Below are 21,889 nucleotides of genomic sequence, written 5' to 3'. Positions count from 1 at the left end.
CCTATAAAGAAAAATGTAAAGGGAGCAAAAAAAAAGGGGAGAAGGAAAAAATCAGATTATAAAATTTTTTCAGCAACTAAGAGAAAAGACTATTCTCTTATAGTAAAAAATATTCACTCGAAAGAAAAGTTTGGCTCAGTTATTGAACTTAAAGATGAAGTTCGAGATTTCGTTCGCGGTTCCTAGTTCGAGGTTCTAAAAAGTTAGCATTACCAGCTTTGGAAATGAGTAGATCACGTTGTGATTTTATTGTAAAAAGCTTCACAAAAAAGATAATATTCGAATTTTCATCATCAACATGAAAGTTGTTGGTTCTGATTAATTTTGGCTTCATCGTTTGATTTCCATTTTCTGTATCTTTGAGTTGTTTTGAGTATTTTTTTTTTCGAACTAGAGTGAACTGAATATTTGTTTGGGTGTCGGTTCAAGATAAATTTGATTACCAAACTTTTACTCATGGCCTAAAATAATATTTTCATTGACAGTTAAGTTTAGATATTTAAGGAATCATGTTATTAATTAATAATCATCTTTCGAAGGTTTTTATTTATATTTTTAATATTATTCTTGCTGGTCTTATTTAACTCTTATGATGACATTGCAAAATATTTAATATTTCAATTAAGTGTGTTTATATGTGTATAGAGGAATTAATGTGGTGAACAGTAAAAATAATTCACATGTTGATAGTTTATAATTAGGTCTGTATATAAAGAATATGTTGTGAATGTGTTATTAACTTTGTGAATATATGAAGAAGTCAACCCAAGAACTCACTTGTGCAAACAGACTCATAAAGTTTAATATTACTAATACCATATGAACTTTATGACTATCTCGTTCAAAAATTCCAATTCGTACTTTATTCCTTCCTAATTAAGGCCAAGTGGAGTAAACAGAACAAAAGGCTTACCAAAAGTTGAAGTGGGTTGGATAGAAATGTCGTGCCAATTAGAAACAGTTGAGGCTCGAAGTGTGATGACTGCTTCTCCACCATTAATGTTGTCACATTCTTTTTTTTTGAACTAGCATACCTCCTGGACGTAATTCCAATTTTGTGAATACTATTTAGTTTAACTTTATGATGCATTTTATTTTTTATACGTATAAAATTTCATTACATTACATTATGTTTAAGGTCATGGATGCAATAGTCAATTATTTAGACTCTCGAACTTCATTTCTATATAATTAGGACAAATGGAGTTTCTAAAAGGTTCTCCTTTAAATGAATTTATCCATTCTGTCACGATCCAATTTCACCTATAGGTCGTGATGGCGCCCAACACTATAGCTAGGCAAGCCAACTAGTAAGTTAATTGTACATTGGTTAAACTTTTATTCCAAGAAAATAATAAAATACCAACTTCTACCAATGTGTGTGCTAAGACCCGGTGTCATAAGTGTATGAGCATCTAGTAGATTATACAAAACTCCAAATACTGTCTGAAATGAAATAGACAGAATATAAATATAAGAAGAGACACCGGTAGCTGCAGAACGGCTCAGAAAGGCAGCTCACCACTATGCCTCGGGATGACGTGGATATGTGATGATAGGTCCTCCACTAGTACATGTCTCAGATCTTGCACAAAAAGTGCAACAAGTGTAGTATGAGTACGTAAACAACGTGTACCCAGTAAGTATCAAGCCTAATCTCGAAGTGGTAGAGGCGAGATGGCCGACTTTGACACTCACTATGGGTCAATAATAATAACTAAAATAAAACTAGAATATTTAAATCAACATGATTTACATAATTTACAATAATTTATTTAATCAGCATAAATAATCAAATTCCTTCAAATGTAACAATTCTCAATATATTAATTAAATTCCTTTAATTCAAATAATTTCCAATTTATCAATCAAACCTCATTTACAGGAGTAACAATTAATTCCTTAACAAGCAAGAATAATAATTCATTAAATTTTAAGGATTTTTCAATTTATTAACTAGCTTCACAAGCTGAAATAAATTATTAAAGTATCGTGTAATTATTATTATTAAGCATGATTTCTGCCGAGGACGTACGACCCGATCCAGAGTATCGTATACACTGCCGAGGGACGTGCGGCGCGATCCATAGATGCATCTATCCTACCGAGGCATTCGGCCCGCTCCACAAGAAAGGAGGACATTTTCTTATGTGCCTCCGGATGGATGAAATTTTATTTTTGCACATCCAATCCGTACTTTGCAGAAAAACCTGCAAACCATCAGAAACAAGCAAAACGAACAAAAACTTTCTGCCCCAGTTTACACTAAGAAATTTTTGTGAGTTATTAAAAACACAATAAACTATCTTTGCTATTGCAAAATGAAGAATTGAAAAAGAAATGAGTTTTTTTTTTTATTATAGGGGATGTCGTACCCTATGTTAACATGATGGAAGGCAACCAGGGGATGTAGTACCCTTTGTTGGCAATAAGATGAGGCACGTTGCACTCTGAGATGCTACTAGGGAATGTCGTACCCTACGTTGGTAAAAAATAATGCAGCCAGGGGATGTAGTACCTTGTGTTGGCAATAAGATGAGGCCCGTGACACTCTGAGATGCTACTAGGGAATGTCGTACCCTATGTTGAAAATAAAGTAATGCAGCCAGGGGATGTAGTACCCTGTGTTAGCAATAAGATGAGGTTCGTGGCACTATAAGATTCTACTAGGGAATGTCGTACCCTACGTTGGCAAAGAGTAATGCAGCTAGGGGATGTAGTACCCTGTGTTGGCAATAAGATGAGGCTCGTGGCACTCTGAGATACTACTAGGGAATGTCGTACCCTATGTTGGCAAAAGGTAATGCATCCAGGGGATGTAGTACCCTGTGTTGGCAATAAGATGAGGCTCGTGGCACTCTGAGATGCTACTAGGGAATATCGTACCCTATGTTAGCAATGAGATGAGGCTCGTGGAACTTTGAGATGCTACTAGGGAATGTCGTACTCTATGTTGGTAATATAATGATGCAGCCAGGGGATGTAGTACCCTGTATTGGTAAAAAGATGAGGCTCGTGGCACTCCAAGATGCTACTAGGGAATGTCGTACCCTATATTGGCACTAAAATGCAACCAGGGGATGTAGTACCCTGTGTTTGGCAATAAAATGAGGCACGTGACTATCTGAGATGCTACTAGGGAATGTCGTACCCTATGTTGGCAATAAAATAAGGCTTGCAGCATTCTGAGATGCTACTAGGGAATATCGTACCCTATGTTGGCAGAAAAAAATGCAACCAAGAGATGTAGTACCCTATGTTAGCAATAAGATGAGGCTCGTGGAACTTTGGGATGCTACTAGGGAATGTCGTACCCTATGTTTGCAACAAGAAATGCAACCAAGGGATGTAGTACCCTATTTTGGCAGAGAGTAATGCAACCAGGGGATGTAGTAACATGTGTTGAAGATAGTGTATTAATTCCCTATAATGAAACTAAAAATAACATGATTACATGTATATTGGAAGAAAATCAAGGATTTGAGGACTTCACTTGGTGGTGTTCGTATTTTCACGAACTGTTTTCTAAAATTGTTATGTTCCTGTTCTGAACAAAGAAAGATTTGTTAGTTTTAAAATGGCGGTCAATTTGTGGCCTTGATTTCTTGGGCGACTTGACCTTGCGTCCATTTCACTTGTTAGAAAAACTGACTCCGTCGATGATTGTACAAATTGACGGGAGATTCTGTCTTTTCTTTTTGGAGATCTTTTTTCTCAACATCAAAACCTAACCATTTTGTGCCTATCACCATTTGTGTTCATGGTGCAAATAACCTTGCTTCCAAAATAACTTTTAACTAAGTAACTTTTGTTGACCCTTGAAACGTTGTTCAATCCTTCAAGCCTTTTGTTCATCAGGAAAAATCACAGATGGCTTTATGCCTTTGCCCATATGGTTTATGCCCAGCAATCTTTGCTTTATATAACGGAGAAACTGTAACCAGTTTTGCGGCCTTTTCTTTGCTTTTCTTTGACAAAATTAGACTGAAAGAGACTTAAAAAAGTAATGCGAAAGAAAATAAGAAGGTGAACTAATAGGTATTACAACTTAATCAAGAGGTGTCCCTTTCAGAGGAAAGAATAAGAAAGGACTTATCTGGAGGAAATATGCTGACTTCAGTGAACATGACATGCACTTTGGACTGGATGCCCGATCCGTTTGAACCGTTTAATTCTCAAAATCTATTATAAACTTAACTTTGAAACTAAGTTCTTTGTCTTGACCATGCTTGTGTCGGGATGTACGAAGCCTTAAATCGATCAATGATGCCCTTTGTGGGTTTTGACCAATTGACCTCTCTCATTTGCCTTTCTCTCAACTCACTATTGCCTTATAGTCGTGAAGGTTTTCACCAATAAGACTCTCTCATTTATTTTTCTCTCTTTACAATGGTTGAGGCATCACCCGTAGTATACTGACTTAGCATTCTCGAAAGTTGATCAGAAGGTCTTAGCAGGGAAAGGTAAAAAGAACTATTCAACTGAATTACAACTTTTGGAACCATTTTGATGGATCAACCATCGAAAATAAAATAAAATCATGCCCCAGTTTCTTTTTTGAATACTGGGGAAATGTGGATTTTTATTTTGGTGTGACTGAACCCCAGAGCGAGGCTGCCTACGTATCCTTTCGGAATCAGGTCGGACGTAGTTCAATTAACATGAACTTGTTTTGATGTTTTTTTGTTTGAGTACATTGGTTCCCAGAGAGGTCCAAAATAGGGGAAAACAAAGAAATATAAACAAGGCTTCAAAGGGATAACTAGGGTTGACCAGTGTTTGGGTAGCGAGAATGATAGCCTTTCGTCATCCCAACCTAAGAATGCTAAATATAAGAATGCCCCAACAGAACCATGTCAGACATAGTATCTCTTGACCGCATCTGCGTTGACGGATATATCAGTCACCTTTCCTTCTATATCTGCCAAGTGTAGAGCTCCTTTTGACAATACTTTCTTGACGAGGTAAGGACCTTGCCAATTCGGGGCGAACTTTCCTTTTGCTTCTTCCTGGTGCGGAAAGATACATTTCAAAACAAGTTGTCCTACCTCGAATTGTCTTGGGCACACTTTCTTATTGTAAGCGCGTGCCATTCTTTATTGGTATAACTAACCAAAACAAACTGCTGCCAAACTCTTTTCATCAATCAAACTCAACTGTTCCAATCGGGACTTCACCCATTCAGTGTCCTCAATCCCTGCTTTAACAATGATTCGGAGAGAGGGAATCTCAATTTCAGAAGGTATGACCGCTTCAGTTCCATAAACCAATAAGTAGGGCGTTGCGCCAACTGATGTACGGATAGTTGTCCGGTATCCCAAAAGAGCAAAAGGCAATTTCTCGTGCCATTATCTAGACCCTTGGATCATCTTCCTAAGAATCTTCTTGATGTTCTTATTCGCAGCTTCAACAGCTCCATTAGCTTTGGGACGGTAAGGAGTAGAATTGTGATGCTCAATTTTAAATTGTTCACATACCTCCTTCATCAGATGACTATTCAAATTAGAAGCATTATCTGTAATAATTGTTTTTGGAATACCGAAACGACAATGATGTTGGAGTGAACAAATTCTACTACTGCTTTCTTGGTAACTGCTTTCAATGTAATAGCTTCCACCCATTTGGTGAAGTAATCAATTGCAACCAAGATGAATCTGTGCCCATTTGAAGCTTTTGGCTCAATTGGGCCAATGACGTCCATTCCCCAAGCAATAAAAGGCCAAGGAGCCGACATAGGATACAACTCTAAAGGCGGCGAGTGAATCAAGTCACTGTGAATCTGACACTGATGGCACTTGCGAACAAAATGAAAGCATTCTCGCTCCATAGTAAGCCAATAATATCCTGCCCGAAGGATTTTCTTTGATAGAATATATCCATTCATGTGCGGACCACAAACTCCCGAATGCACCTCATTCATAATCATTTCAGCTTCTTTGGCATCCACACATCTCAACAAATTCAAATCTAGAGTTCTTTTGTATAGGATTTCCCCACTCAAAAAGAAACCATTAGAGAGACGCCTAATAGTTCTCTTTTGATTCCTATTAGCATGTTCCGGATATTCTCTTATTTTCAGAAACTGTTTAATATCACGGTACCATGGTTCACCATCTGGTTCTACTTTAATTGTATTGCAATAACCATGTTGATCCCGAATTTGAATTTCTAATGGGTCAATGTGAGTATTACCCGGATATGGAAGCATTGAGGCTAGGGTGGCCAAGGCATCAGCTAATTCATTGTGAAACCTGGGAATGTACCTGAATTCGATGGACTTGAACCTTTTGCTAAGATCCTCCACACATTGTCTATATGGAATGAGCTTGATGTCTCGAGTCTCCCAATCACCTTGAGCCTGCCGAATAAGCAAATCTGAATCTCCCATCACCAACAGTTCATGCACATTTAGATTTATTGCCATGTTCAGACCCATGATGCAAGCTTCATATTCTGCTGTGTTATTTGTACAGAAGAAGCAAAGTCGCGCGCCGTGGCAGGGTAATGTTTCCCAGTAGGTGATACAAGAATTGCCCCAATCCCTACGCCTTTGATGTTGACAGCCCCATCAAAGTATAGTTTCCAAATTTAACTGTCATCTTGGACTACTTCTTCAACTAAATTAACCTCTTCATCTGGGAAATATGTGTTCAAAGATTCATACTCATCATCAACTGGGTTTTCTGCTAGATGATCAGCCAAAGCTTGTGCCTTCATGGCAGTACGAGTGACATAAACAATATCAAACTCTGTGAGCAAGATTTGCCACTTTGCCAATCTTCCAGTTGGCATCGGCTTCTGAAAGATGTACTTCAGGGGATCCATTCGGGATATGAGGTAAGTTGTATAGGCCAAAAGATAATGCCTAAGCTTCTGGGCGACCCAGGTTAAGGCGCAACATGTCCTTTCTAAAAGAGTGTATTTGGCCTCATAAGTGGTGAACTTTTTGCTCAAATAATATATTGCTTGTTCCTTTTTGCCTGTGGCATCATGTTGACCCAGAACATAACCAAAAGAACTATCCATTACTGATAGATATAAAAACAGAGGCCTATCAAGTTCCGGCGGGACCAAGACAGGGGGATTTGACAAATATTCCTTGATCTTATTAAAAGCTTCTTGGCACTCATCTGTCCACTTGATAGCGGCGTTCTTTTTCAACAACTTAAAAATAGGCTCACATGTGGTTGTAAGCTGCGCGATGAACCTGCTGATGTAATTCAACCTCCCGAGTAAACTCATGACTTCTGTTTTGTTCTTCGGGGGAGGCAGCTCTCGAATGGTCTTTATCTTGGAGGGATCTAACTCAATGCCTCTTCGACTAACTATAAAACCCAAAAGCTTCCCAGAAGGAACTCCAAATGCACATTTGGCTGGATTGAGTTTGAGATTGTACCTTCGTAGCCTTTCAAAGAACTTTTTCAAGTCTTGCACATGGTCAGCTTGTGTTCTGGACTTAATGATCACATCATCAACATACACTTCAATCTCTTTGTGCATCATGTCATGGAATATGGTAGTCATGGCCCTCATGTAAGTTGCCCCTGCGTTCTTCAAACCAAATGGCATGACTCTATAACAATAAGTTCCCCATGGAGTGGTGAAGGCGGTCTTTTCTGCATCTTCTTCATCCATCAGAATTTGGTGATACCCGACATAACAATCCACAAAAGATTGGATCTCATGTTTAGCACAATTATCAACAAGGGTATGAATGTTGGGTAGGGAAAGTTGTCCTTTGGACTTGCTTTGTTTAAATCCCTATAGTCAACACAAACTCTGATTTTTCCATCCTTCTTTGGAACCGGCACAACATTTGCTAACCATGTAGTATATCGGACGACCCTGATCACATTTGCACTTAGTTGCTTCGTGATTTCTTCTTTAATCTTATCACTCATGTCTGTCTTAAACTTCCTTTGTTTTTGTTGGATTGGTGGAAAATTAGGGTATGTGGGAAGCTTATGAACCACTAAATCGGCACTCAAACCCGGCATGTCATCATACGACCAAGCAAATACATCTCTGTACTCGAACAAAACTTGAATTATGGCATCTCTAGTCTTTTGATCAGTATGAATGCTTATTTTTGTTTCTCTGGTTTCTTCAGGACTTCCCAGGTTAATTGCCTCAGTTTCATTTAAGTTAGGTTTAGGCTTATTCTCAAATTGATCCAATTCCCTTTTATTTTCTTAAGAGCCTCATCTTCATCATACTCAACTTCTTGATTCATTATTTCGAGATTAGACACCTTTTTAAGATCTGGGCATGCATTCCGCGTGCATGTCATGTTTTTAAAACCAGCATTAATGAAACTGAAAATGATAAGAAATTAACAAAAAATAGGGAAATGAAAAGACATAATTTTACTATGAAATTGGAACTTCATTTCATTAAATTAGAAAGGATAGACGGGTTAACATCAAAGCAAAGCAATTAAACTAAAATATCTAGATTACAACCCTTAAAATAATCCAAATACAGAAAAAGCAACAAAACAGACTACCAAGACTCCTTCCTGATGGGAAGAGGAGTTGCTTCCCAGTTGTTGAGCGAGGTATCTGGACCAATCAACTGAATACTTGCACGGCTAGGGCCCTCACCAACTTGAACCATATTGATCTCATAGAACATCTCCTTGAGACCCTGGCAAACTTCATCAATGTCATCCTGAGTAGCAGGATTTTGGACTTCTTCAAATTGTGGCTTGACAAAAGAGTAGGCAATGTGAGGGATTGGTTTGGACAAATTCCAACCATTATTTTTGCGGGCCTTGGCTCTGTCTATGTCAGCTGATGTTGGTTTAAAACCTAAGCCAAAGGTATCTTTATTCAAAAAAGGAGCAATAGGGTTAACAATTCCATGCAGAGAGGATCCTAATCCTTTTCCTGGTTCATAGCCGTTCCTCAACATCAGCGCAGCTACCATCATGGATGTGGCTGAAAGACGGGGATGCAGAATTGGTTTTCCTTCTTCCACTTGGTCAACCTCAATCACCTCAAAAGCTTGATATATGATGGATTCACACCCTTCCTTGGCCTCGATACATGGAAGGGACAGGTCTTTATAGACGGATGAGTCATCCTCCCCATGAACAACAACTTCTTGCCTGTCATACTCGAATTTGACCATTTGATGTAGGGTGGATGGTACAGCTCTGGCCATATGGATCCACGACCTTCCCATAAGAAAATTATAGGAAGTCTCCATATCCAACACTTGAAAGACAATGTTAAAATCAACCGGGCCGATTGTCATGGTGAGTTCGATTTCCCCAATAGTGTCTCTTCTTGAACCATCAAAAGCTCTGATGCTAACATTACTAGTCTGAATTTTGTTAGTGTCAATGTTCAGTTGTTGTAGAGTAGAAAAAGGGCATACATCTACACTTGAGCCTCCGTCAATCATGACTCATTTTACGTAGTGCCCTTCACATTTCACCATAAGATGCAAAGCTCTATTGTGCCCAGCCCCTTCCTCAGGCAAATCATCATCGCTGAAAGTAATTCTATTTACTTCAAAGAATCTTTCAGCCATTTTTTCTAGCTGATTCACTGTTGTCTTTTCTGAGACATATGCCTCGTTCAGAGTTTTGATCAACACACGGCGATGCTCTTCCGAGTGCAAAAGCAGAGATAACAAAGATATCTGAGCAGGGGTTTTCCTTAGTTGGTCAATGATTGAGTAGTCTTGCATTTTCATCTTCTTAAGGAATTCCTTCGCTTCTTTTTCTGCAACGGGTTCTTTCACTGGCAAGTGACTTTCCCTGGCTTGCTTAGCTTTTCTCAATTCCTCTGGTGAGTAGTACCTTCCAGAGCGGGTCAAACCCCATATTTCATCTGTTTCTTCAACTATCTCTTTTCCTTTGTATGTCATAACGGTCTTGTTATAATTCCAGGGAATAGCTTTTGTGTTTGTCACTGGGACTTGTGCAACAAGTCGGATCACAACTGGCTCTGTTATATTTCTCAAACTATTATTCGGAACGATCTTTTGAATGCCCCCAGGGATGTAAAGTTTTGGCCCACCCAATTGAACCTCAAGCTTTTTTGTGCTTCCAGGGACATAGAGAATTATTTTTTCAGAACCTGCCAAGTTCAAATAGAACTCGTACCTTTCACAATCAACGGTGCCAATTGCGGTGGGCTCACTATCACTTTTGGTTCTTGCCCTATGGTTCCAACATCCATCTCTGTCTTTCCAGACTGATTATAATCCCGATCATCATAAATCATCCCAATAAAATGTGTATTATCATGAGCTGGGAGCGGATTGTTTGTGATATTAGGAGTATCCTCATTGTTTGTTACCACAATTGCCTTTGCTTCAATCAAATTTTCAATGGCTTTCTTTAATGTCCAACAATTTTCGGTACTATGACCTTGGGTGTTAGAGTGATACTCACATCTTGCATTGGAGTCAAAACCTTTTGAATTTGGATTCACATAACGCGGCATGATAGGTTCAATCAACTTCAACTGCATCAACTTTCGATATAGGCTTGTATACGATTCCCCAATTAGGGGTGAACTCTTTCTTTGGCTCATGTTCTCTTACATATTCCTGTCGCGGACGAGGATTATATGGCGCCTGAAAATTTGGCCGGAGTTGATGGGAGCCTTGTGGAATCGGTGCCCGCCATTGCTGGTGATTGGGAGGCCTAGCATAAGCCTGAGCATTAAACACTGTGTATTGTTGTGGGGAAACTGAGTATGGGGACCCTGAGGTGGATAGTAATGTTGAGGAGAATTGGATTGTCCTTGTTGTAATTGCACATAAGAAGGAACTATTCCTCTTTGAACTCCCCCGAACTCAGATGCCATCACGGATCCTTCCTCTTTCTTTTTTCGATTTCTGAAACTGCCTGACCCGCTTTGAATTGCTTGCGTGGTCGCCTTAAGGGCTGCCTGACTCAAAATTTTGCCCGACTTCATGCCATTCTCAACTATTTCACCAATCTTAATCGCCTCAGCGAAAGGTTTACCAATGGCGGCCAACATGTAATGGAGGTAATCAGGATCCTGAGCTTGGAGAAAATAGTCAATCATTTCTGCCTCTTTCATTGGTGGTTTGACCCTAGCAGCCTGCTCTCTCCACTTGATTGCATATTCTCTGAAGCTTTCTGTTGGTTTCTTCTTTATGTTGACGAGAGAGGAGCGGTCTGGCACTATATCAATATTGTACTGAAACTGTTGGACAAAATCTTGAGCCATGTCGTTCCAAACGTGCCAGTGAGATATGTCTTGATCTATGAACCACTCTGAAGCAATTCCTGTCAAACTTTCCCCAAAATAAGCCATGAGTAATTCTTCTTTGCCTCCTGCTCCCCTTAATTGGTTACAATACCTCTTCAAATGGGCAATGAGATCACCATGCCCATCGTACTTGTCAAACTTGGGGGTCTTGAAGCCGGGTGGCAAATGAACATGGGGAAACATGCATAGATCGTTAAACGAAACACTCTTGTGGCCTCCCAAACCCTGTATGTTTCTCATGGTTTGTTCCAGGCTCTTCATTTTTCTGGTCATTTCCTCTTGTTCCATATTCTTGTCGGGCTTTTCGATCTCGATTGGGAACACGTTCTGAGGAGTATGCTTGTATGAATCTGGAATCTTGAAAGCCAGTTCTGGAGAGTAATGTTGGGAATCATGAGCATTTAGTTGTGGATCATTGTTGGACTTTTGAGCAAGAGTCGGTTGAGGAACAGTGAAAGTAGGGACAATGGGTACAGTAGGTGGGTCATTTCTGAGGGGTGCGGATGGAGGACGTGGAATGGAGGTACTGGGGATAGTGGGAAGGTTAATGCTCAGACTAAATCTAGGTTGGTACAATGGGTTACTTGTTATGGAGATGGGCACTTAATTTGCAACTGACACATTATGAAGATTATCTAAAGGCCCTATGGGTAGTGGGGGTGGTGCCTGTCCATTCACCCAGGCTTGGTACATCTCTGCCAATTATTGTTTCAAGACTCTTACTTCTTCAACCAGTCCTGAACCTTGTTCAACCAATTGTCCATGGACATCATCATTATCTGACTCATTCTCACTGTTGTTTGCCATTCTACTTTTTCCTTTTGATCTCGTGTTGTAAGGGTGAGTCGCCAGTTTAAACCACAAACCAACCACCTCTGTTTAACTTTATCTTTTAAAATGACAAACAACAAACGTGTTAGAGTTAGGCATTTTGCAGATATTAATCACACATTGTATGTCATGCACCTAATGCCATTTTCATTTCTAAAATGATCTTGGAAGGCTTCATGCTTCATTTCTTTCCTCTCTTTTTTTCATTTATTTTTAGATTAATTATTGCTATGATCGCATCCGATGAGGATTGCCTACGTATCATGACGCCGCATGAATCAGACCATTACGTAGTTCAGGGGAGAAATAATAACAATTTTGATTTTTTTTATTTTTAAAAAATAAAATAAAATAGAACAGACTAAAATATTTTCCATTCATTTTCAACCAATTCTTTTTATATACAATGAGAGAAAAGAAAATATATAGAAACTGACTCTACTGATTCTAAAGACATGAACATAACTGGAATATAATAAATATTGATAAGAATAAAAGACTCCAGATATAAAATTAAAATGCGACAAACGAAAATGAAACTAAAAGCTAATTGATTGCACTAAAACTTTAGTCTTCAATGGTCTTCTTGCTTAAATTGATATCATCAATGATCTGCGTCTCTTGGCCTCCATTCTCTCCCCAAAGTCTCGTACAAATTTTGAAACACCACTGGCAACTGTGGGACGAGGGCACGTGCCTGTTGACCAACTTTCTCATTGTTTAGATGGCGATGATCATCATGAATATATGCTGCTTTTTCTGCCAATCGAAGTACTTGCTCTCTAGCTTGCCCCATATTCACGTGACAATTCTGCAACCACATCTGGGTAGTGTTGAGGGCGTGCCCCATCTGAGCCTCCCGTCCCTCATATTCTTCAATGCGACGGTTTAGCACACCTCTCTCAATCATCCACTGACGCCGCTCTGCCCCGAAATCTGCATGTTGATGACCCCTCTTCTGCCTTTTTATTTATTCTAATTGTGCATGAAGCTGACCCTTTGAGCGTATCCAGTAGGCCCTTTCTCTTTCAAACTGCTCTTTCTGCTGATCAAACTCCAATTGTTATTGGTGTGCATCCTCTTCAATGATACTCAAGTCTTCTTGCAGCTTATGTATTTCAGCATTTTTTTTCACCTCAACTCTTCTGACTAAACCAATCGTGTTTGCCAGTTCTTCTTCTAAGAGGGCCGCCTCATTTTTAGCATGTTTTAGATCTTTATCCATGACCTGTAAGGCAAACTGATAATCTTTCTCAATATTTAAACGAATCTGAGCGACTCCGGCTTGCTGCTGGGCTTGTTGTTTGGCTATGGTCATCTGAGCATGCTCTAATTCCTCTTTCAGCCTTTCTATAGTTCTTTGATTATTTCTCCTCCTGTTCGACCCCTCAGGCCTATCTCCAAATGATGAAGGATCATTAAATCAGGTAATATATTCAGGGATTACCTCTCCATGATCTCGGTCTTCTACTATCTCATTCAACTCCGAGACTTTACTTGCATTCCAAATTTTTATAATTTCTTCTTCGTCATGAGGTTGATCTTTACCAAAATCATAACAGAACTTGCTCATATCTCGTGTTGGCGGCACCTCTTGTAGTCGTGTAAACTGGCGCATTACCCGAAGTGGAGCATAGGGCTGAACACCATCCAATCCTATGAGTACCAAATAAGAATGGTATGCAGACTCACATATGACCTCTTTAGAGGAAAACCAATCGTAATTCCAAGTGATCCGTTTGGCGGACAGAGTAAGAAGTAGTTCTTTCCAGGCATCTATCCCTTCTGGTAAGTCACATTCATCAATTCTTTTCTGGTGATCATAAGTATGATTGGGCCATAGCTCCCTAAAATCAGTGATCGTAGGATGACGATAAAAATGCTCCAAAAACCATATCTGTAGCAAAATGTTGCAACCATCAAAGTTTCGCGCGCCCAATTTACATCTAGTTAAAGCACGAAAAATGCAAGAAAGAATCATAGGGACCAAAGTATAATCATCCCCTTCTGAAGTCAGAGCCTCAACTACACCTGCCAAGCGGAGGTCAATGCGTCCTTCCCTTTCCGGGAAAACTACACGCCCCAAAAAAGCAACCATAAATGCAAACCTTCTGTGAACCTTCCATGTTTCCTTATTTTCCTTTGATTTCAATTTTCCCACATTCCTTTCGAAATTGCATTCTAGGCCATACAAGTGAAACAAAAATCCCAACTTAACCCACTTGCCTCCTAAACCTTCATATTATCCGTAATTTATGTTCAGGAGCTTCAGAAACTTACCCTCATTCATATTTTTTGGTACTATGGGCCTTTGGCGGCGAAGATTGCAACCCCACCCTTGAAAATGGACGATTTCTTCCAAGGTCGGAGTCATTTCACCGTTGGTAAAACGGAACACATTATTTTCAGGATCCTAGTGCGGAATCAAAGCTTCGATCACATCCCTCCTGGGCTTGATCGTCATCATGTGAACCAAATGTCCCAAATACTTCTTTATCTGTTTTCGCTCATATTCCTTAAAGTCTCTCCACCAATCCCACAACAACTGTGGTATCTAATCGACAATCAAATAATTCGGTATCCCTTCTGATCTGGGCCTTTTTTCAGATTTATATCTTTCCCCACTCATGGTGTACCTGTTTACCGAGACACGAGGTTAGGCTTTAATCAAATATATTATTGACACAAAAAATCTGATTTCTTAGGTTTTGACTCTATAAAAATAAAAAATAAAAGCCAAACTGGGGGACTAAAAAAAAATTACGTTAGTAAAATAATCATGAAATTAAAAAATAAAAGGCTCAAAATGACTATTTTTTCGTAAAAACAAGTGAAGAAAAAAAAAACTGGCCTCTTTTGTTAAAACGACCATTTCGCATTTCTAAGGAAGGTTTCAAGGCTATTTCGATAAAAGGACCGGACGCAAGGACAAAACTAGTCAAAAGAGATAAAACTGACAAAGTGACTATATTATTTTTATTATTATTATTTGAAAAAAAAACAATAATAGTCCATAGACACTTTGTTTTGATTTTTTGTTTTTTGGGGGGTTGAACCTGATGAAGGTTGCCTACGTATCTCACATCCGGTGAGAATCAAACCCGCGTAGTTCGGTATAAATAAATAAATAAATAAATAAAATCATTTTGAAAATTGTGATTTTACACATTAGAACCCTTCAAAATTTTATTTTTCTTTTTTAAAAAATGGGTTTTTTATGAAAATTTTGAGGAAATTTTCTCTTTCTCTTTTCCCTGTTCAATCAATCTATCCTAAAGCCGGTCAACATTTCAGTAAAGCCTACCAAATAATGTTACATGTAGCATAGAAAAATGAACATGTTGGTCTGAAAAATTAGTACATGTCCTAGATGGGCCCGACCCCTGTGCCGAGTCCCGCTAAGTCCAATGCACATGATGCAAATAAAGCGTAGCCTACTAGGTATATTCATTGCTGGTGGCTTGTTCTTCAAAGTTTTCAAATCCTCAAGAAGATGGTATCTAGACCTGGCTTACCCGGGTGGACGACCCGAGCCGAGGAGCGTCAAGCGTCACCAGTTATAGAACAGTACTGGCTAGCTAACGGCTCTCCCGCCTAAACATGTGTGACTAAATCCTTCACCAGAAGATGGTAGGCTAACTAGCTTTATCTCAAGACAGAAATTTTGTGATGCTGGTAGGCAAACACAACATAACTACCGATCAGAAGACTCATAGGGGTGCGAGAGAGGATACAATTTATATCACAGTTCACATAAATATTAAAGCGGTAAATAATCGACAAATAGCACATTAGGCTCCCAAACACAATAATATCCAAAACATGATAAAAGCCAAATAAGAATCAATATACAAAGCTCGGATTCTTATTAATTGTTCCCCCGCAGAGTCGCCAAAGCTGTCACACCTCTTTTTTCCCACGCAACCCTTATTACGAGGCTGAGTTAGAAGAGTTTTTCGAATTAAAATGACGTTTTGAAAAGGGGTTATTTATTATTTAGAGTCGCCACTTGGAATTGAGTTTTGGTGTTCCAAGTCACCTTTTATTTTCTCTTATCAAACGGAAACTTTGACTTTTTATTTATGGTCTACGAAAATAGAAGATTAAGTAAGAAATTATGTTGACCGAGGGAAAGGTGTAAGGCATCCCTCGAGTCCCGTGGTTCTAGCACGGTCACTTTTATTGACTTATGTAAGGCTTAAATCAATTATTGGCTATGTTATATATTATTGGTTGTGATGTGTCTATTATCACTTAATTAATTATTGTATTTTGTTAATTGTGTTCACCAAGATGCGGTACGCACACAAGGTACTTTTTAAAAATTAAATGTTAAACCAAGGTACGGAATGTACACATGGTTATAACATAATTATTTTAAATTTAAAGGCATCAAGGCGCGGAATGCGCACATGATCCTTTTATTATTTAAGCATATCAATCCAATGTTCGGGTATGAACACATGGGATAATATTTAAAGTACATCTAAAGCTTTTCTAGTATTTTAGAGTATTTCATTTTATTATTATTACTTATTACAACAAGTCTTAAATTAGTTCATGATTCACCTCGCTACCTTATAAATATTTTTACCACTCCAATTATTTATTCTTTGAAATAGCTAATTCATAACCCCTATATGTACTTCACAAAAAAACAAAAAAATCTTGTAAATTGGCAAACTTAATCTTCTATCTAAGCCAAAATTATTAAATTATTCCCGAACCTGTTTCACACGACACAAATTACACAACATAACAAAAGAACTATTAAATTTCAGTGATAGACGAATGAATGGATAGATACATTTAAAGGAGAACCTTTTAGAAACTCCATTTGTCCTAATTATATAGAAATGAAGTTCGAGAGTCTAAATAATTGACTATTGCATCCATGACCTTAAACATAATGTAATGTAATGAACTTTTATACGTATGAAAAATAAAATGCATCTTAAAGTTAAACTAAATAGTATTCACAAAATTGGAATTACGTCCAGGAGGTATGCTAGTTCAAAAAAAAAGAATGTGACAACATTAATGGTGGAGAAGTTGTCTATCACACTTCGAGCCTCAACTGTTTCTAATTGGCACGATATTTCTATCCAACCCACTTCAACTTTTGGTAAGCCTTTTGTTCTGTTTACTTCACTTGGCCTTAATTAGGAAGGAATAAAGTACGAATTTGAATTTTTAAACGAGATAGTCATAAAGTTCATATGGTATTAGTAATGTTAAACTTTATGAGTCTCTTTGCACAAGTGAGTTCTTGGGTTGACTTTGTCATATATTCACAAAGTTAATAACACATTCACAACATATTCTTTATATACAAACCTAATTATAAACTATCAATATGGAAATTATTTTTACTGTTCACCACATTAATTCCTCTATACACATATAAACACACTTAATTGAAAAATTAAATATTTTGCAATGTCATCATAAGAGTTAAATAAGACCAGCAAGAATGATATTAAAAATAAAAAAAACCTTCGAAAGATAATTATTAATTAATAACATGATTCCTGAAATATCTAAACTTAACTGTCAATGGAAATATTATTTTAGGCCATGAGTAAAAGTTTGGTAATCAAATTTATCTTGAACCGACACTCAAACAAATATTCAGTTCACTCTAGTTCGAAAAAAAAAAAACTCAAAACAACTCAAAGAAACAGAAAATGGAAATCAAACGATGAAGCCAAAATTAATCAGAACCAACAACTTTCATGTTGATGATGAAAATTAGAATATAATCTTTTTTGTGAAGCTTTTTACAATAAAATCACAACGTGATCTACTGATTTCCAAAGCTAGCAATGCTAACTTTTTAGAACCTCAAACTAGAAACCATGAACGAAATCTCGAACTCCATCTTTAGGTTCAATAACTGAGCCAAACTTTTCTTTCGCGTGAATTTTTTTTACTATAAGAGAATAGTCTTTTCTCTTAGTTGCTGAAAAAAATTTATAATCTGATTTTTTCCTTCTCCCCCCTTTTCTTTTTTGCTCCCTTTACGTTTTTCTTTATAGGGAATCATATAAAGTTTTTGTTCCCCCCATTTGAAGCGGGGGAACGTGATTGACATTGTGTTTGTGTGCATATGGAGATGTGAGGGAGTGGGGGCGAGTGAAGTGGGGAAGTCGGAAAGTTGGGAATTAATGCAGATTGGATTTTATGTTTTCGTTAGTTAGTTTTTTCTTTTTAAAAAAACCTATTTGTAACCCATTTTTATTAAACAAAAAGAAGGTAAAATACATAGCTTATATATATATACATACATACATTAACCGACTTACTTTTAGACATAAAGAAACTATATAAATAAGAAAATCCAATATTTACACTATAGTTTAAATTATACAAAGAAGATATAATAGTTTACTTATTACAATTCTAACTAAATGATACCTACATATATATATATATATATATATGTGTGTGTGTGTGTGTGTGTGTGTGTGTGTATGTATGTATGTATGTATGTATGTACACATATATTTGTCATTTTTTTTTTGTAAATAGAAAAATAAAATCTATACTTTAAGAATGTGAGTATTGTTTTTAAAAAAAAAATTAAATTGAATAAAATCTATTAAGAGTAAGATAAAACTTTAAAATATTAAGATTAGACCTAAAAAAAATATTTACACTAAAATAATATATAATTTGGGTGTGGTCAAAAATTAGTTGTTCACAGCTTGTAAAGTTAAGTGCGAGAAAAATGAATCTTTGAATTTGTGTATTGATACATAATGAAAAGCTTTGGTTCTAATAATGAAGCATGTCATTTATAAATCCTAATGTTTTATTTATGCTTTTTTCCATGGATAAATATTTTCTCTATATATAGTTAGTCACATTGGAGGGTGTGAGCACGTACTTTTTGCCCTACAAAAATGTTCCTACAGAATCCACAAAAAATAAATTTTCTAATTGTTTTGATTTTATAGAATTTTAGAAATTTCGTTTTAATTGTTTGTTTGCATTTAGTTGCATTTTTGTGCATATTTAATATCTTAAAATCATGAAAAATACCATAAAAATGTTCAAACTCTTTATTGCATAGCATTTTAGATTTTAATTGCATTTTTAGGAGTTAATCACATATTAATTACATAATTGATAAATAAAAATCAAAAAAATACCCTAGTAATTTTACATTTTCAGCTTTTGGTTTCAAATTAATTTTCTTTTATTAGTTAACATTGTTAAGGTAATTAATTAGTTAATTGATAGATAAAGTAGTAAGTAGGTCAATGTCACGACCCTAAATTCACTAGTCGTGATGGCACCTAACCCAACCCGCTAGGTAAGCCAACTAGTAACTATCCAATTCCAATGATATTAACAAGACAAATAAACGATAGTAATTTACTGAATTTTATACATTTTTCAAGGATTGGTAGTACAAATCATGAGCTTCTAAGAATAGAATTTACAAAGCTGAAATGAAATAAATACATCGTCTGTTTGAAAAGTACATAAACGGAGTTTTATAGATCTAAAGCTACCACGAACAAGGGGCAGCTACAACCAGGACGCAGGTAGATCTTCAATCCCGCTCCCATCGAACACATCAACATCCACAACCAACATCTGCACGCAAGGTGCAGAAGTATAGTATGAGTACAACCGACCCCATGTACTCAGTAAGTAACACACCTAACCTTAGGTTGAAAGTAGTGACGAGCTAACACAAGGTCGGGTCCAATACCAATATCCCACAACAATTCATAACAACATAATACAAGTAATAAAAGATGTATCTCAGAAGTAAAATGCTCAGCTCGCTCACAGTTCCAGAAAATAGTCATGCTTTTTAAGTATCTTAGTGAAAACCCAAATCTTTTACCGAAAATGCCAAAAATACGAGTAAGTTTGAATACTGTAATTTTTCCAAATATCCTTTCCACAATAAATAAGATGTTTCATTTTCTTTCTAGATAGCAAGTGTGAAATACCTCTTTATGCCCGCATATCAATGTGTGTAAAAAGTCATGAATGACGTGATACCGTACAACATGAGGAAAAATGCATCTCTATGCTTGTATGTCATGTGTGCATACCAATGCCATGTATCTCAGAGATGAATCATGTACTCACACTCTTAGAGTACTCAATCTCATTGTCTCACACTTTTCACTCATCATGCTCAACCACTCGGTATTGTATATGGCCCATATGGCCCAAGGAAGATCCATCCTGGAATATATACATCACTGACCATCAGTCATTCAGTACCGAGGAAGGCCAATCCAGCCCCATGGAGAAGATCCATCTCCAGGTATATAAATGCTTCGGACAAGATCCATATCCAGGGAAGATCCATCCCTCCATATAATCAACCACGCTCACTGGGGGTGTACAAACTCCGGAGGGGCTCATACAGCCCAAGCGCTATAATCCGCATGGATAACTCATGTGCTATAATATTAATATCTAAATCCGCACAGAACACTCACGTGTTGCACAGACAACTCACGTGCTATAGTATCAATATCTTCACAAACAGGCCCCCGACCTCACTCAGTCATCAATCTCTCCAGTCTCACTCACGTGCTCACAATGTCATGTAACTAGAGCGACAAGACTGATATGATGTATCAATAAATAACAACTGAGATTGAGATATGATATGAATGCATGAATATGACTGAGTACAAAATATCAATAAAATCAGTGAAATGATAGCAAGAAACGACCACTATGGGTCCCAACAGTATCGGCATAAAGCCTAAACATGATATCTAGCATGATTGACAACTCATTTACTTTATCGCATGGTGAAAACACGGATAATAATAAAATATGACTACTATACAGTGCCATGAAAATAATAGAGTCCCAATTCACTTGGTGCACATACCACACGCACGTCACCTAGCATGTGCGTCACCTCAATACCATTCACATAACACGTATTTCAGGGTTTCATACTCTCAGCACTAAGTTTAGAAAAGTTACTTACCTCGAACAAGCCAATACCAAATGCCGAGCAAGCCAAGCGATGCTACAAAGATGCCATCACGCACGTACGACCTCTGAACGGCTCAAAACTATCCAAAAGCAACTCAAATACATCAAATAAATCCCAAGGAAACAATTCCAAATGAAAAAGTCGAATCTTTAATCAAAAGCCCAAAATCGGCCAAAATGTTCAACCCAGGCCCGTACTTCGGAACCCAACAAAACTCATAAAATCTGACAACCCATTCAATTACGAGTCCAACCATACTAGTTTTACTTAAATCCGACTTCGAATCGATGTTCAAAACGCAAAAATTCACATTATGAAACTTTAGGCCAAAACCCCCAATTTCCTCTTTAAAATTCACAATCCAATTACCAAAAACGAAAGTAGATTCATGAAATATAACCAAAATCGAGTAGAGAACATTTACCCCAATTCATATGGTGAAAATTGCCTCAACCATCACCTCAATCCGAGCTCCATAGCTCCCAAAATGAAGAAAGAACCAAAACCCTCGATAATATAGCTTCTGCCCAGCGATCCTGCATTTGCGGATAATTTGTCGCACCTACGACCACCGCTTTTGCGGAAAAACATCGCATCTACGAAAAATGGCCTTGTCCAGCAACCCCCGCACCTACAGAATCAAACTCTGCATCTACGAAGACACTCGCACCTGCGCTTCCACTCGACACACCTGCGCATCCGCACCTACGCCCTTTTCTCCGCTTCTACGGGCCTCCTCATCCAGCTCTCATCTCGCATCCACGAAGCCTTTGTCGCTTTTGCGGCCATCGCACCTGCGCAAACTAGCCACAGGTGC

The sequence above is a fragment of the Nicotiana tomentosiformis genome, chromosome 7, assembly GCF_000390325.3.
Source record: "Nicotiana tomentosiformis chromosome 7, ASM39032v3, whole genome shotgun sequence".
Classification (NCBI taxonomy): Eukaryota; Viridiplantae; Streptophyta; class Magnoliopsida; order Solanales; family Solanaceae; genus Nicotiana; species Nicotiana tomentosiformis.
Note: the sequence above shows the minus strand (reverse complement) of the source record.